Source organism: Pinus tabuliformis, chromosome X (assembly GCF_031772625.1).
Source record: "Pinus tabuliformis cultivar Carrire ecotype Pingquan chromosome X, CPIR1, whole genome shotgun sequence".
NCBI lineage: Eukaryota > Viridiplantae > Streptophyta > Pinopsida > Pinales > Pinaceae > Pinus > Pinus tabuliformis.
In genome coordinates, this window is record NC_142308.1 from 626,390,301 (window position 1) to 626,409,297 (window position 18,997).

Sequence of the window (18,997 nt, forward strand, 5' to 3'; positions counted from 1 at the left end):
TATTCTTCTTTGTTTTAGCTTGTCTTCTCTCTCCTTTGACTTGACTTTCTCTTCTCCTTTGCTAGGTTCAGGTGTGCTTCTTGTTTTGAGTGAGTGTTCTCCAAAGGAGGTCGAACTTGTCTCTTATATATAGTTGTCTAGGAGGGTCGGATAGGTGCGGCTTGTTGATTTCTGGTAGCGTCAGATGCGCTCTAAGTCTCAAAATTTGCAGGGAGGCTTATACACATGCATTCTCCAATACCCAGAAATCGTTTTGGGAAATTCCATCCAGAGACAGTTTTATTAAAATAATTAATTATTTTTAATGGGTGCCTAAGTCTAAACTTAGGAAATTAAAATAATTAAAGGGTATTAATCTAACTGTGGGTGAAACTTCTAGAAGAAAATGGAGATTGAGTCCAAATGATCTGAGCCATTGATTAGAATCTAATCTGGGCCGTTGGTTCTCAACTGGAGGATTATAAGAAGGACATTGATGGGCACTTGGAGAATACATCGAGTAGAGATCAAAAGATCGAATTTTTGAAGCAGAGCAGTTGCCGAAGAGAAATTCAAAGTGATCTTTTGCAGTGAGGGGCAGGGATAGTTCTAGTTGGAGATTTCTCCTGATCCGGGAATACTCAACAAAGAAGGCAAAGAGAGACCCAACAGAGGCAATGCAGAGCTAGAGAGGCTGACGCAGGGCCACGTAGAGGCAGCGCAGAAGCTCAGAGGGAATCTGTAAATTTGCTGGAGAATCGATTTCCAGAGCTAGAAGCCGGGGTGTGAGACCGGGAGTGATGTCGACCCCAGTAGATGTGATGTAGGGCCTATGCAGTGATTGCGTAGGACTGCGCAGAGGCAGCCAGGGGTTGGCCATTTAGGCGCTGGATCAACGAGGATTTCTAGTGATTGTGTGAGGTAATCTGACTCATCTCTTTGTTAGTAACATTCTCTATACTGGATAGCCAACAGGGCATCTAAAGATTGTATTCGGAAATTACTACTGTTTAATAATAAAACCCTCAGCTGCTGCACCGGTTTTCCCGCATTGGGTTTTTCCGGGGACATTTGTCCAAAAATAACTGTGTAGATGTGTTGTGTATTTCTTTCTTGCTCAAATTCTTGTTTCCGCATTTTGTTTAAATGTTGAAGGATGCAGTGTATTAGTTTCGGTGTTTACTGTAGGAAACAATAAATAATCAATAATTAACAAGTAGGAGAAACATAATCAATTGTTGCAGTAGAAATTTGGGCATCCAAATTTTCACACGACTAGGAGGGCTAGGTTGACTTGTCCAAGGAGGGTCGGCTTGGTCAACTTGTGGACTAATGACTCAATATAAAAATTTCAAATGCATTTTCTTTTGACTCGTAATAAATTATTTTTGACTCTCTAAGCTTGAAGAACATGCTTCGACAAAAATATAATAAATATAGATATAAATATAATAAATACATCAATGATAAATTTACGTTATGAAGACCGACTCTAGTTACAACTTCAACAACTAGAAGGATCAAACCCTAGCAGCAAAGACCACTCTAACCGACAACAAGATCAATGCTGCTCAATAGCTTTCTCTGTTTAACACACACATTCAACAATAATTTTGCTCACTCCAGTATCAAATCCTAGGCCGCAACTTTGTTCCACAATATTCTCATTAGCTGTTAATTTTCCACTCTTCTATGTTGTTACAATTAATTTAGCCCGATTCTTAACTTCAATTAGGAAGTAATTCAATCTTCCAATTAACTATAGCAATTGTAGATAGAATAGTAAATGGCAATGAGTAGTAAGAGGCAATCAAAAGCAATGACAAGAGACACCAAGATTGGTCAAAGACCAGGGAAAAACTCCACAAGGGGGAAAACCCTTTCAAATTCTCCTTATTAGATTGTCATAAAATGTTCAACAAAGAGTATAATAATCCAATTCAGCAATGGGTGAAAGTCAACCTTTGACTATCCAAATAGACAAACCAATATCAATGGTGAGCCTCAAAAGTCAATTTTGTTCAACTATCAAAGTCTGCAATTCTGTCCAAGTCAATAACAATCAAAGTGTGCCCTATTCAATCCTCAAAGTCAATGGTCAACACCTAAAATCAAGCTCAGTCGAAGGTCAACAAACTCGGCCTCCAATGCTGGTCAAAGTCAGCCTAAAACAGTGAATGAAACTTGGTCAAATGAGAGAGAGAAGTCTTCAATTAATGCAGGTCAAAGTCTGCGATCAGACCCTACAGTCAACTCAAGTCAAACAACGTAGAACACCTCAGTTTTTGTGCCAATAAATTCGACTTGTTAGAACAAAAAATTCTCCAAGTCAAGCGAAGTTAAAACATGCTCCAAACAAGAGGTCAACACTGGTCAACGTCTAAAATAGTGGCAAAATTCGGTCAACAGAAAAATTGATTTCCTCCTTCGCATGTGTGAAGAGATCCCCGCAATTTGTACTAATCAATGAGAAGAGGAGAGAGAAGATGGATGTGTTGATGAGATGCCAAATGAAGTTTTCCTCAACTTGTATTTATATGTGTTGGAAGGGTGCCAATTTTTGCTTTTAGGCCGACTTGGACATTTGTGCTATTGTGGGTTTTCTCACCAAAAGTATATTTTTCCTTAACCAAATTGAGTGCTTCTAGGGGCAATTCTGGGTCTCTCTGAATGAGGAATAATGTCCAATGAAGGGAATTTATCCTCGAGCTACCAAATTAACACTCAGCGAGGGAGAAATTTTCGACTGCAAAGTATGTCCCATCACAAATGTCTCGTCATTATCAAATCAAATGTCGTCTCCAGTGTTACTTGGGAGCGGGAGCGGGAGCGGGGAGCGGGAGTGGAAGCGGGAGCGGGAGCGACCATTTTCAGAAGCTCCCGGTTTGGGAGCGAATCCCGGAGCGATTTTTTAAAAATATATATATTTTTTATATTTTTTAATTTTTGATACATATATGTCAACAAAAACATGTAGAATGATGAAATAGACATAAAAAACATAAAAAAACATAAATTGATCATTGAACCATATCACATCAATCATCTAGAAATTATAATCGTCATCAACCTTAGTAAAATAATAAATTAAAATAACATTCAATTCAATAACATTTATCATCATTGATCACCAAAGTAACAAGTTGTACTTGTAAGCCAAGTTTAACCATTACAAGAAGTAATATCGAAGATATTTCTAAGTCCTAACTTCTAACTGTTAACATGATATGAAATGTTAAAAATTTATAAAATGAAACATGAATAATGAGATGAAATGAAACAACTTTAGTCTTTCACAAAGCATCATATTCATAATTCACAATCATTACCAATGAGTTATAATTGCCAAGGCCCAACTTCAAACTTCAAATTTTCATTGTCACAGTGATATAATGTTTACAAAAAATATCATAATGTCATAATGATATGAAAGAGTCAAGAGTCAAGAGTCAAGGACTCAAAACTCAACACTGAACAGTTATGAAAACTAAAGTGACAAGTCTAATAGAAACTAAAAAAGACAAGTAAACTGTAAATCTACAAGTGGCCCTTGCCACGAGAGTCTCCAGGAGTATAAGTAGGTCTTGGCGGTCTTCTAGGAGTCTCCCGCCCAGACCGACGACCAGAACTAGAGCCTCCACGCGAGGGTGTCGATGGAGGTGGCGACAGGAATGGAACAAGACTTGGGCCCCGAGAACTGCTACTGGATGGTGGAGGTGGAGGTGGCATGGCTGCTGCAGCTGCTTCAGCTTCATCCCGTACAAGCTCATCTTCTAGTTCTTCCATATGTACAATGCCATCCTCCAAATTGTCGTCCTCAGGGTGATTGTCCCAAATTTTATATGTGGGATCTTCATTAGCCCGATCACAGTAATGGCTCAACAACCTCAAATTGTAGTGCACATAAACCAAGCTTTCTGCTCGGTTTTCGTTGAGCCTGTTTCTTTTCACATTATGTATATAACTGTAGGTGCTCCAACACCTCTCTGCAGAAGAAGAATTTACAACCTGTGCAAGAACTTTCAATGCCAATTTTCGCAAAAGTCCGTCGCCGCCATATGTTTCCCACCATGTGAGAGAATCAAATTTATCTTTGTCGTCCATTGCATGGAAGTTACCATACAAACCACTGCCAGTGAAGTATCTGCCTATTTCAAGGCGCACAGCTGCACATTCCTCCCTGTCAGGCACCAACTTTTCTAATGCATCCAGATATCCTTTAGTTACCTCTCGATCTAAACGGGGTTTGGTCCTAACACCACCCCCTGCTGCAGGTTTGCCCAACCAAGAATCTGAGTAGTATTTTGGCGTAAGGATATACGCCAAGCAATGTAGTGGAAGGTTAAGCCTTTTCCACCGTTCACACACACAATCGTGAATCAGATTGTACAAGTCGGGATCTCTGTTATTAACAATGTCTTTTATTTCCCCCAACATGGTATCCATTTGCTCATACACCTCGCCAATCACTGGTTTGTCTGTATCTGCAAACCGAATCATGTTATAAATTGGCTTGGTGAAATCCAATACCTGTCTCACAACTGTCCAAAACTGCCCATCAAGAGCGGCCTCCTCCACCGTTTCAAAACCTGCAATGTCAGCTACATTTGTAGCCCTTTCCTTTAACACCTGCCAATTTGGACTTGATACCATGCTAGCTAAACCCTCTCTTACCTTCAAAAGGCGCCTGAAGGTGAGGTAATAGCTACCAAATCTAGTCCTCGCAATCTTCAGCAACTCCAATCTCGAGTGACTGCGGAAAAGGCCATGGGTATTGCTATGATTTGTAATAAATTTTATCATTTTTTTTCCTCTCTTGTACAAATCACCAATCCATTGGTATTGTTCATTTTTGTTTTTGACAATATCATGCAACAGAAGGTTCAATGTGTGAACCAAACATCCAGACCAAAATATGTTCGGGTATCTATCCTCAATAATTGCTCCCGCTGCCTTACAATTAGGAGCATTATCAGTGATGACTTGGATGACATTGTATGGGCCAATACGCTCAATTGTTTCAAGCAATGCTTCTGCAATGTTGATAGCGGTCTTGAACTTGTCTGAGTAATCATGTGCAGCTAGAAAAATGGGACCACTTCGGGACACAGCAAGAACACTTATCAATGGCTTGCCTTTTACATTTGTCCATCCATCAGATACAATGGACACCCCATTGTCAGTCCAAGAACTTGTCATTTTATTCAAAGAATGTGATATTTTTGCTTTTTCATGATCAAGGCCAACTGTTCTTGCCTTGTCATACCCAGGGCTCTTGTATCCTTTAGGGGCATCATTTATGGCAGAAACCATTTCGTGCCAATAAGGTGAGCGTAGAACATTGAATGGTATCCCATTTGCATAGAGGAACCTGTAAATTTTTGAATCCACATCATTCCTACACCCCTCATCAAGGAAATTTGATATGGTTCTACGGCGTAAAGATGATGACCCTGAGCCTCCATGTCCATATCCACTGCCTTGGGAGGATGCTGAAGGAGTTCTTTGTGAGCTTTCAAAGAAACCCCTTGATCTTTTTGCTTTGTATTGGGCGTCCTCCTCTTCCTTTATGTATTTGGCTCTATCCGCTGTTGACACCGCGTCGCAAGTTCTGATTCCTATTTGTTTCTCTCCATCCCATGCCCTTTTCCCGCAAAGGTGTCTTCTCAAACGGGTGTATGAGCCTGTGAAATCATTGTTGCAATGGGGGCAATGAAATTTAGTGGTTCCACCCCCTCTCCCTGTTTCAGGCCTGTGAACATATTTCCACAATGGAGTTTGGTCTTGTTTAGTTTTTTGACCCTTATGTTCACCCTCCACATCCTCCTCACTGGGGTTTTCACCTATTTGACTTCCTCCGGCTTCTTCATCCACCTCTTCAGTTTCAGGCCCCCTCCGTTTCCTACTCTCCACCACCATAATAACCAGAAAAGGGACCAGGAAGAGGAAAATGCCAATAAAAATCCCCAGGTCCATCGTGTTTGATGTTTGTAGGGTTTGAGTCTTGAATCTGCAAATTAATTTAGTTTATTGGGATTAATTCATTTAATTTATTAATTTAATTTAAATTAATGATCTTTAAACTCAAACAGGTAAATTAAACTAAACAAACTAACTACCTAACCAACTAAACTAACTAAATGATTAAGTTACTTACCTCTGCAAGCTTGCTCCTCGCTCCTTGGCACTTGCTCCTCGCTCCTCAGCTCTGGCTCCTTGCTCCTCAGCTCTTGCTCCTTGCTCCTTTGCTCTCAAACTCAAGCTCAATCTCATTGAAATGATTTTGTTTTGGCCCATTGGGCTTATAAACCCAAAAAAATTAGTTAATTTTTTTGTTTTTTTCGGGTCCGCGGAATTTTTTTCCGCCGAACCGCTCCCGGAATTTTAAAATTCGCTCCCGGAGCGTTTTTTAATGCCCGGGAGCGATCAGGGAGCGATCGCTCCCCGATCGCTCCCGGGCATTAAAAAGCGCTCCGGGAGCGCGGGAGCGATCGCTCCCTGAAGCGCTCCCCGATCGCTCCCGGGCATTAAAAAGCGCTCCGGGAGCTCGGGAGCGATCGCTCCCTGAAGCGCTCCCTCACAGACCAGGGAGCGCAAATTTTTTTACGGGAGCGCGCTCCCGAAAATCGCTCCCGTCCGGGAGCGATTTGGGGAGCGCGCTCCCGACCCGCTCCCGAGCCGCTCCCGCCCGGAGCGCGCTTCGGGAGCGGGTTCGAAGGGGGGGGGGGGCGCTCCCCCGCATCACTGGTCGTCTCTGCTCATCTCTGCTCATTTGAACTTCATTTGTTGAACACTCTCGAATCCAAAAGAAGAATAATTTGACATCATAGGGGAGCTCAAGCTACAACCCACTATCCAATGTGTTGTGGATCCTAGAGACAACCCCTGGGTTGAGGAGAAGGGTCAGTGCCTAGGACATCTTAGAGTCTTTTGTGGATGAATTGTTATTGCTCAAGAGTTGAAAATATAAAGGATTTGAATATGGTTCAATAATCGTACTCAAAGACCAAACAACATTACACACATTGACAACATTTTGTTCGAAAGAAGTAAAGTTCAACCATGGTGGCCTACACACAAATAGTGAAGCTTATTTAGCTGTTGTAGTATAGGTGAGGGAAGAGATAGAGAAAGAAATTTGCTGCAAAGGGCTAGAATAGAATCACGTGCATTAAAATTCAGCAAAATAATGTATAGATAAAGGAACTAAAATTAGAAACCACGGAGCGCATTTTAAGGCTTTCAATTTTACATTTACAAGTATCGTTTGTGTTAAAATTTGCAACTAGGGCCAAATTCCAACTTGGGACAACTCATATGATGGAGATGATTATTGCATTGGATTCTTCTTTTTGAGAGGTCCAATTTTGATATAAAGATCATCTCATTCTGACAAGCAGAAGTGGAATTTTGAATTTATTCTCTCTCATGCACAAATTGTCAAGGTCGGCCTCAGTGAAATGTAGGCTCAAGGAGCCCAATGGATGTGTCTCCTCACCCTCAACAAATTGTATAAATAGGAGCGACCTCTCTCATTTGGACATCAATCATTCACACATCCTTCTCTTTCCTCACATCAGATTGGTTCATACAACTTGGGTTCTTCTCTCTCTCTCTTGCGTGTGTGGCAGGGGGTCGAAAATTTCAGAAACAAGTATAGGTCAAAATTTTAGAGTGTAGACTAGCGTTGACTAGGGGTTGTTTGACTGTCTTTGACTGCGTTTTTCCGGGCATAATTCCGATCGCTTGAGGTCGCATTTTCTGGCATAGAAACCGAGGCAATTGTGGCTGTTTGACCTATGTTGACCGCAGGGTTGACTGAAGTTTGACTAGGGTTGACTGAGTTTTTGTGGATTGTTTTGGGTTGACTTTGACCCTTCTTGGAGGCCAAATTGGACTGCTGTTGATTGAGGTTCCTGGAGGAAGTTTTGTAGCTGATTTGACCAACGTTGACTTTTTGGTTAGGGTTGCAGTTCGCTGCTGATTTTGACAGGGCTCTTTTGACTGTGCATTGGGCAAGAAAGTTTGATCTATGTACTCTCTCTCTCTCTTTGCTGAAATATTGAATAATAATAAGAAGATTTGATCAAAGGGTTTTCCCCACATTGGAGTTTTTCCCTGGCATCCGCCAAATCTTGTGTCCTCTTGTCTTGGCTTGTCTTTTGCACTTGTTTTTATGTTCTATCTACATTTACTGTCAGTGTGATTGCTACAAAAAATAATTGGAAATTGTCATTGGGCTGATAAGGAACATTGAAGTAAATTGTGCTAAGCATAAAACACACCACTGTTATCTAAAATTAACATGGTATTAGATCTCAGGTGAAGATAAAGCCCAAGCAAGAGTGAGGAAAATAAATCACTAAGGGAAGCTGTTGGACAAGGACTTGGAACTAATCCCAATGACGACTACATCTTACTTCAAATCCGAGAACAAGCTTAAGGACAAATCTGACTATCATGCATGGAAGATGTCTCTAGATTTGACTTTGGGAGAAAATGATGCCATGGACTATGTTAAAGGAAGATTAGTGGAGCCTCCTTCAAATGCATCCGTTGCTACACAAACAAAGTATAAGAAAGGTGAGGTTAAATCTAAGAAAATTATTGTTGATTTTATTCACAAGACTTTGGTTGCCTATATTTCTGATTTAGAAACATCTAAGGAGATGTATGACAAGCTAGTTGGGATGTTCAAAGTAAAGAATGCAAATCAAGTTCTCTTTCTCAAGAACAATTTGAAAGACATCAAGATGGATAGAGGAGAATCTATTCAATCCTATTTCATGAGGATTACCGAAATCAAGAATGATCTTCTATCTATTGGAGAAGTTGGTAACGGGGAGCTCACTCTTATTGCACTTGGAGGCCTTACGAGAAAATGGTACGTGTTTAACACTACCATCCTCAACAATGACATGATTCAGAGATTTGATGAATTATTGGCTAGATGCACTCAAGAAGAAATTAAGATGATGGAAAGAGACAAGCCCTCAAATGGAAACAATCCTATTGCCTTCTCCACTCATACTAAGAGGAAGAACAATGTTGGTCTAAGAAGATAAGGTCAAGAGTTCAAGCTGGGATTCAAAGAAGGAAGAAAATGAAGATGCTTCAATTGCAACAGGTTTGGACATTTTGCTAGAGAGTGTCCTCACAAGAAGGATACTCCAAGAGATGATGACAACCATAACAACAACTACAAGGGAAATGGCAATCAAAGGAACAACAGGTTTAACAACAAAGGAAAGAGGAATGCTCCCGCTGCTCTAAATGGAGATGGTCGTCCTCTCAAGAAGTCTAGAAACTCCAGGAATGGAGAAGTTAATGTTGTAGAAAAGCAAAAAGAATTTTATCTTATTTCTGCCCTTACCATCGCTTCTCCTACGGATACATTGGACAATTGGTTGATTGATAATGGTGTCTCCTGGCACTTCATTGGGTACAAAAAGGCCCTCTCAAATTTGATTGAAAAGAAGACTAATATGGAGATTATACTTGGGGATTGTTGACCTTGCCGCCTACACCTACCTACAAGTCAGTGAGAAAAGCCTTCAACCCCACAAGGTGTGGTTGGTGGCAGGGAACTCAGAGAAGGGGTTGTCACACTAATTCTCACTCTCTCCGTTTGAGCTATCTCCTAGGTTAGCTAAGGGGGGTGGTCCCTAATGAAAAATTAATTTAAAAAGGATGTGAGTTTCTAGGAGAATTGTTAGAGCTAAATAGATTCTCTTTAAGATTTATAAGCAAAAATTGATATGAGAAATAACCATCATAAGATAAGCATGAAACACATAAACAACTAGTGCCTTCCAAGTATTTGCTCTTTAAGAAATGAAATTGTATTTTGCTTAAAATGAAGTGAAATGCTTCCAAATGGAAAGCCAAAATAACCCTGAAAAGTGAAATAATAAATTGTTAGCACAAGATATTATAAATGTTTTCAAGATGAATAAGTCTGCAAATCAAAGCATGGAAACTATCTTGCTCAAAAGGATACGAAAATAATTCAAATGTTAAACCAAGATGACAACAAAGTATGTTAAAAAAATAATCTACAAGAGGCTAGGCCAAAGAGTATGAACAAGCTCTCTTCTTTGATTAGCCATGACTTAGCTCTTTGAAATAGCCAGATATTGATAAATGAAGTACAATATGTAAATATTAAAATTTTCTAAGTTTGATATTTTGATGCAAGAAATAAAAGCTTTAAGAAACTTGAAAAAATCCCAACAAGACACAAATAAGATATGGACGAGACTTTGGAATTCAAAACATGCTGGTTCGCCTTGAATATTTTTCAAGAATGGGTTGATTCCTCTGAGAATTTCCCCTCACGCTTGAAAATCTTGACCAAATAATGATTCATCTACAAAACTTCACCACAAATCATTAAATCAACATGAAATTAAATAAGTGCAGTGGAAAGAATTCCTAGAGATACATTTATTATCCACTAGAAGATTTCTTTTCCTAAAGCAAATAATTAATTCTTATGCTAATATGAGATAACTGCATACTAACATAACTTGAAACAAGCATGAAAGAAATAATGACACGAGGAAATAAATAGAAGCATAACAACAAGTCAAGAATTTACCACACATGCAAGGAGAAGAACACCATCACGCTTTACCCCAAAGACTGTTGTATTATATTGCAAGTAGTGAATACAATCCCGCAGAGTCTCCTCAAGCACAATAGCTCGTATTACATGATACAATGTGAGAGCCCATGGCTCTATTATATAGAGAGTTGGGAGCAAATCCCAATGAAGAATGACAATGACAAATGGCATTGGAGCCAATCTCAATGTAGAAGTGATTAAACAAGTGGCATGAGGTGACAATCTCAAAGAGAAATTCGAATTTGTTGAATGGAGCTCCAATGCCAAGTGTAAAAATCGAATTCCGGCAAGTGGACATCATTTTCTTCTTCCCTTATGTGCCAAATTTGAATTTTATGATAGAATGACAAGTGTATATGGGTGGTAACTCATGTGGGGACAATTTCCCACAAAAATCTCCACCAAATATTCTCTCAAATCCTCCCAAATGTGCATTAACTTCACAAATCAGAATTTTCAAGTAAACAACTTTCTCCTTTAATGCCAGAAATTCGACTTTATTTGAGCACGACCTTTCCCATATTTTAGGAGTCCACATCACCTTGGGACTTCACGTTAACTCCCCCATAATTTTTCACGTCATTTCCACAACATTTAGCATGTGTGGATATTTATTTTTCTCCATTTATTTACTTTCTAGCTTAATTAATTGCTAGATTTCCCACGAAACTTAGGAAAAGTGGGTTTTGAGGGTCCAAAACACATTATTAACCCCTCAAAGTGTGTCATAGTAGAAAGTTGAGGGTGAGGTGTAAATTTGATTACTTATGCCCCATACAACTTCTCTAGACTACACTTATTACAATTTAAATACAATTTTATTTGCAAATTTTGACCTGCGGGAAATTTAAAAAATTAAAAAATGACTACCTAGACCTAACCAAATTCAACGTTTTTTTTGCGTGATCTGGTATGGTAATATACATCGAGTCTAGACACTAAGATGTGTCAGGGGCTCAACCTTCAAACTGTCACCAGGCTTTGGGGTAAAATGTGAGTGAAAAAACTCGGAAAATTATCCGCCTCTGAAAAAGAAGGGGTAATTAACCAGATAAAAAAAACCCTCTAAGGTGTGCTCATTTGTTGATTGAGTCCTAACATCCTAGGTCTGTTACAGACTCAAAACTCATCATTACTAGTATCACTTATTACAATTCCCCGTAGGGGTGGAATCTGGGTACAAGAAAGATGATGAGAAGATAGAAGTAAAGTTAAAAAACTTTGTTGATTGACGATATTTGATGGTACAAGTGTCCTCTGGATCGTCTTTGGGCATGGAGTTTTCATGTAATCATCAAGTGCCACTCTAGTGGTCAATATTTGGCTCCATTTGGGGATGCATGCTAGATATGAAGTGATAATGTGCAAGAACCTGGAATCTTCATTCATCGACAAAAGACATATATCAGCAGTATCCATTTTAAATATTATCAAATGAAATCAAGTATAGAAATGAAGAAATGGAAATTTATTCTAAGAGCATAAATCACACTTTATTCATGAAATAAAACTAATTAAACAAAAATGACACAGGATAAGGTTAGGAATATGATACAAAAAGATGTCCCATGGCATTAGATGTCTTCAACGAAGTTCGTGCTGAGAACCTCCTTACTTTTGGGTAGATCCATGGGTGGTTTTTCTGATGTGCCTTGTCTAATTCTGAATATCTTAGGACTTTGATCAATCCCAACCCTGTGTTGTACATGGCCATTAGGTTTACCAAATCCTTTCCGCTTTTTTCTTTTCTTCTTAATAGATTGCGATGTTGTGTTGAGGTGATCAAAGTAGACATTTCTGTCTGATTAGTTTAGTCTATCATTCGGAGCTTTAGGTTCACCAAATTCCCAGAAAGGGTCCAATTTCCTTAGCATGTTTGTTTTTGAACTTTGAAGTTGAAAACTTTGAATGGTGTTTTGGTGAAGTTGTGAACCTATGGGAAAATAAGGATTACAATTTAGTATTTACAAGTTACAAACTTACAATTTAGTATTTTAATTTTTACATTGTACAAAAACTAAAAAAAATTACGTACATTTTAAGAAACCCCATTCCAAACCCAACCAAAAAAACTAAAAAAACAATACATCAAAAACCCCATTCCAAACCCAACCAAAAAAACAAAAAAATTTACATTGGACAAATTTCATAAACCCCATTCCAAACCAAGTTACCCAACCAAAAACAATGAAAAAAAACATAAACAAAGTTTCAAAACAATGAAAACAAAAAAAAGTTGGTGCCCATACCGTTTCTATGGAGATAATTGGTCTCCTCTTGATTTTCTCCTCCACACACTTGAAATAGCTCCAATCCTCTCCAAGCAAAATCTCCAAGCCCACTCCAACACTCCATTGCCCTCCGCGCGCCTAACTGTGCAAATGAAATGAAAAAAAATTGACTTTTGCCTTATAAAACTGCGTTGCCCCGACCCTCGGCAATAAATTGGGAAAAAATCGTGTATAAAAAAAATACGCGAGTATTACTCTTGATAATATCGGCTTCAAGAAAAAATCGCGATAAAACGATAATATTGCGATATTATCGCGATTTTAACAACACTGGTTGCCACAATATCATTCCCCTTTTGTAGGTGTTCATTCCAGTTTCATCCATAATTTTCCTTGCCCTAGTTGTTTTCCCTAGGGTAAAACCTTATTTTTGGTGTAGCTTCAACTTGGGGGCTTATTGAGGGTTTTATGTGCCTTAACCTTACTAAAGCACATTGTCAGAAACCCTTTCTCTACACCTTGACCTTTAGCCATCCCAACTCTCAACCTATTAATCAAGCCCTAGGTTACATGTTCCATAAATTAAGCATCTCTAAGGAAAGCGATTTGCCTTCATTCATTGATTGGAGTCGTGTAATTAAGCTATGTCTTTCCCTTAGAAGCCTATTGGTCATCTTATACCTTAGAATACCTATTATAGGTGACCTCATATTGGGACTCCTCCCATTGGTGAAAGTCCATAAAGAGCAAGGGGTAGTAGCTGTGGTGACAGTAGGACGCTACCTCATTGTTGTCACTTGGTCTAGTGATAGCCTTGTAGGGTGCCCGTCTCTAAGGCCTGCTAGATTTTGCAACAACAGGGAAGACTCTAGCACATGCATTGCCTATTTGACAAATGCTATCAAGGCGCACTTTGTAGTATCTGCGTGCTCTAGTTGTGCTTCCTACTCGTGACCTTGTAATGCAAGTAAAAGTAGTCTTCGATGCAATAGATTAGCAGTGGGTTTATCCGTAGGTTTGGTAGTTGTACAAACTTCAGGAATAACTGACATTTCTCAATTCATTAGGCACCATAGGAATTCTATGCAGAATCTTAGTGATCCGAAGGGTATGGTGATGGCTACTTCAGAAAGCTTTGTGGACATTTTGATAGCTATGCTTGGAAATTTAATGGATCACATTTCCAGTACGAAGGGTTTCACATAGAACATCTTTGCTATTTAGTTGTTGATGAAACCAATAGGTTGCTAAGAGAAGCGTATTAGTACTTACTACTGGTTGCCTAATGTACACAATACAACATAGTCAAATCACTGCAGAAATCCTGTAGCAACATGTAGCTCAGTTTCTGCTAAGCTAGGTTCGATAACAACATTTTGAAGAGATGCTCTTGATAGAGATTTCAAAGCTGAAACAAATCCGAGAATTATGAAGATTATTTTATCCGCTACATTGACTAGAGATCCTAGCAAACTCTACTAACTTGCTCTCCATCAACCCTTGTTCTTGGCTTTAGCTGGACCAGAAATATGTTACAAACTTCCAATGCTGTAAGTCCAAAGCCATTGGGTTAAGAGCCAACGTTGAAATATATCATGATCTTTTTTAGAAGGTGGAGCCAGTCAAGAAGATTTCAGCTTCACGATACCAATGGAGAAATTATGCTTGGAAAAATCAAAAGATGTTTATTGAGAAACAATCTAATTAGTCGATGTCACCATTGCAGATAACCTCTTGTATATTTGATGTGCCGACTTTGCAAAATAATTGTTCCCAATAAGTTAGTGGGGCATGGCTATTCTGGTTTGATTTGGGCACATGAAGATTGTAATTCCCTCCACAAAGGATCAATATTTTTTTAAGCAGACTTCAAGGGTTTCTTTTCCAGCATGGTCGACTTCTCTTTTGAAGCAAGTGTTTCCTTATTCCAGCAGGTTAAGTGCTTTGTTAGAGGATCATGGAGATTGTATCAAGCAAATCAACTTTTATTTCAAGCATGAATGGTCTTCCTTCGACAAAAGTTGGCGCTTTCCAACAAACGGTGACACGGTGAGGGTTTTGAGCCACAAATCCTAGCAAATTAAGTTGCAACAGGTCGCCATCATTTCTTCTATAATCGATAGGTACCTTTTGTTAATCCAAATCGAACCCATTTCTAACAATTCCAACTAGTGTCCAGATCGAAAAATCAAAGGGGGTAGAGAAATATTCTAGTTGACCAGTCACTCTTCCTCTTGACAACTCAGGTGAGCCTCTTTGCAATTGCTAGTTGCGTGCTTAAAAGTGTTTGTTGGTGTAAATGATAGTTAGAGGAGATGGGTTCGATTGGCAATTGTTGGACACAATTGTAATTGTTACCCACCATTTTGTGGGCGATATCCCTAGGAGATTTTTTTTCTTTCTCCAAGATGGTTCCCAGCCGACAGCCAGCAGCCCCTTGCAGCCACCAGCTAGCTCATTGTGCCATTTCTCTGCCACTTGAGCCAACCATGTGGCCCCTCACCCATCTGCCATGCTTGTATATTTGAAGGTGGGCGTACTGAACCTAAAGGTATGCCTTGTCATTTGGTAATTGAATATTGTAGTTTGCTTATCATGGAAACTTCTGGGCATGGATTAATGGGGGAATTCGACTGAAAGAATGGGCTAGGTCTGTGCTTTTGTCCCCTAGACCCCTTTTGGATATTAACCTTGAATTCTAGTCCCGTGGGATCTCTTTTACTAACCATTTGGCTTTAGGGATGGTATTTCACGGGAAACCCTGATTTTGGTTGTGCAGCCCCGGTCCCTTATCTTCTTATATTCCCCTTTTCCACTCATTATTACCCTATTCATCATTTCTCCCACCTGGGTCAACATCCCTCCACTAGGTCCACATAGGGTTAGCTTGCCCTTTCCTCTTGCTCGCGCATTGGGTGAGGCCTCGAATGATGCCTTGGAGGTTGATGCGGATAAAAGAAAGTTAAAAGCATATTTGGCCACATTCAACCGGAAAATGTACCACGAAATGCAAAAGATGGTTGGGACAAACACATTTAGCACGTGGGCAAAATCCAATACATGAGCTCCACCCCATCATCATGGCCGTCACCCTGGTTCCTACAGGTTCTATGAGCCTCCTTCATCATATAGGAACCCATGATTGTCCCAACTTTGGTGGGCAATGAACCGCCCTACCTTATAAGGGGCTATTCACTGCTACATTGGCACATATAGGGTGTGTGTTGAGAACCATGTGCCTCCACAACAATAGATAACATTTCATGTTTCCCCAAGGATGGTCAAAGATGCTCGAGATACTCTTTTGGACAAGGAAGATGCACCTGGTTCACCTTTGCCCAGCCGGCCCCACAGATGTACCATGCACTTGGCAGCTGACCCAGGACTTGTAGGATGATGTGGCGTTCCCTACACCATCATCAGAGTCCTTGTAGGTGATCTACATGCATATTCGATTCATTTGGAGACCCATGAGGTTATTATTGTGCCCCCACACCCATTGAGAGCACCACAGGCTTATTGTCATATTCTTCATTATGGAAACCATGGACCTCATCAGGCCTCTTGGAGGGCCCTAGGACATGTATTATTCATCATTTGACTTCTTAAGAGGCTTATTCTTTCATTTGTGAGCTAGTTTGGTGGGCTTGTCACCAAAAGTTAGATTATTAGCACATTATTTTATTTTTGGGGCTTATGTAGGCCAAGGAGACTGATTAAAACTCCTCATTAGTGTATAAATACAAGTGAGACGAGTTCATTTTCTCATCATCACTTTGGATTGGATCTCTTCTCTCTCTTGCTTCGCACTTTTTCTTAGAGAATGAATTGGAGCTTTATGGATGAATTTTGATGTGTGGATTTGGTCTATCTTATCTTGGAGCTTCTCTCTTGTGAAATTGGGATGGTTGGATATATTCTATTACATGTAAGTACATGCTTTTAATGTTATTCTTGTTCTACTTTGTCATATACATTGGACTGAGATTTGTGCTATTTTGAGGGCTAATCGCTGCATGCATTTACTGCTTAAATTGTGGAATTTTGTCTCTATTCTAGCATCTCTCAATGTATGGGCCATATAATGTGAATGAAATCTCCTAGGGGTAATTGTATCAATGAATTGATCTTGATAAGCCATCACCTTTTGCACATCGAAGTATAAAAACTGCAAGATTGCTTCTCTTTGACCTAGAAGGCTAGCGAAGTAGTCTTGAGGCCTCCTTGACCAAGAACCAAAGGTCCTCACTCATATTCATCATAGACTCCATTCTCCCAAGACTAAGGCACTGATCTACCAAAAGGTGGTCACCTTAAACCAACTTCTTTCACCTTTTCCTAGGTCTAGCCAAGTTGGGTCACCTAGGGCATCATTTTCTCGGTGAACTAGCCCTCCAAAAAGTTTGATCTCCTAGCCTCTCCTGCGCTGGTGTTTCCTCAAGACCTCCAAATTTGAGGCCATTCTGACAGTGGAGTTGTGAGAAAAGCCAAGCCCTAGCTCCGAGATCAAACTTTGCCCTAGCATCCCCAAGGCTAGTACCTTATTGGATCAATTCAACACCTTTAAGTGAATATTCTTTCTTTGATCCTTTCCCCTACCTTGTCTAGGCTAAGGACATCATTGGTTGCTAAACTCCTTCCTCTTGACCTAGACTTGGTCCACTTGGTCCTGTTCCTTCAAAAACACAATTCTTCAAGAACCATCTAGGGTAATAATTTTAACAGGGATTTTAGAGATTGGGAAACTTCTTCACAAGTCATATCCCATAAACCTAAGCCTTAAATCCTCCCTTCCCCTAGAATACAATGTACCCCTTGCTTAGAAAACAAGCAAGCTCTATCTTTCAACGTCTTTTGGAAATGGATTGTTTGGGTCACTCCACATTCATTCATTGATTTATCCTTCATCAGTGACTCCATAATATACCGGGTCTCCTCCCATCGGTGAAAGTCCGTAAATAGAAGGGAGCCTTAGTTGAGGTGACAGTGGGCTAAGTCTCCATTTGTTGCCCTTGGTCTAGCATTTGTCCTTTTGGTCCCTTGCTAGTTTGAGCAGTAACATTAACCATTTGCAAGATTCGATGGGTCAAGTCTATTTCAAGTGGGCGAAGACCTTCATTGACTAAGCCAAGGGGCATTAAAGGTAGCTATTCGACCCCCAGCCAAGCTGCTGAACCGATAGAGAATTATCTTAATGATCATTCGATTTTAAAGGGATCGTGGAACAATTCCAAGTTCTCTGTGGCATTTGGAGTAATTACTCATCAAACACATGGGTGCATGGTTAATCAAGCCGTTGGGTGTGATATTAATTATAGATGGAGTAGGGCATACAAAATTAGTCTCATTGTACATTTGGCCAAGCCACCTCTTTTATTTTTATTTTATAATAATTTTTAGTTTCTAGAATTTAGACTAGATCTAGTCTTTTTAGGCTAGGTCCAAGGAACTCCATAAAAATAATAATATTTTATTGTAAAGCCTAAAGGTGTTAAAGCCTCCTCCTATAAAGAGAGGCGCTTTCCTTATTTTGTGATCATGGTTGGAGAGTGGGAGTATTCCTCTCCCTAGGGACTAATAATATTTTTTCTTTGGTTTATGGGTGTTGTTTTATGCTTCTTCTTCTTCGTTCTTGCCTATAATTTGTGCTGTAATTAGGTTAATTCTGCAGGTATAAATCGGTGATCACAAAATTGCTTTATCGATCCAGTGAATGACATAGCCACTGGGAAGGGGTGGTCTGGGCTTCTAGGGTCTTCATCTCACCCTTAGCTCTCATTAAAATACACATTTGCAAGTGTTGGACAATCCGTTTTAGGGGGGAACCTTCAACTGAATTTGTGGGATATTCGTGACCGCTGTTATTACAGTGGTTGGGATAATCTTGAATGAGCAGGTCCTCCTAGTGAAGCTGAGTTCCCTATGGGTTAACCTAGACTGGCTTGAGTGAGATAGTTTCACCCCAACTCCTCACCCATTCGGTCCTAAAGGAAGAGCTACCAAAGAAGGGGTTGTGATCGCAACCCCGCCTATTGCCCTTGAATATTGGCACTAGTCTTCGTATCCTTCCGTCATCCTCATTTTTTTTCTATTTCAAAAGAACCATTTCAATCCCTAGGGTTATTTGTGATATCACCTTGCTTCATATTGTCTAATCCCT

At 39.8% G+C, this 18,997-nt stretch overlaps 2 pseudogenes across 6 annotated transcripts in view; both read left to right on the top strand.

Moving 5' to 3' along the window:
- Nucleotides 1-18,997, top strand: part of LOC149141565 (callose synthase 11 pseudogene) — a 115,209-nt pseudogene that overhangs the window by 89,128 nt on the left and 7,084 nt on the right. The window lies entirely within an intron of this gene.
- LOC149141566 (DEAD-box ATP-dependent RNA helicase 1 pseudogene) lies at nt 13,522-17,187 on the top strand (annotated as a pseudogene).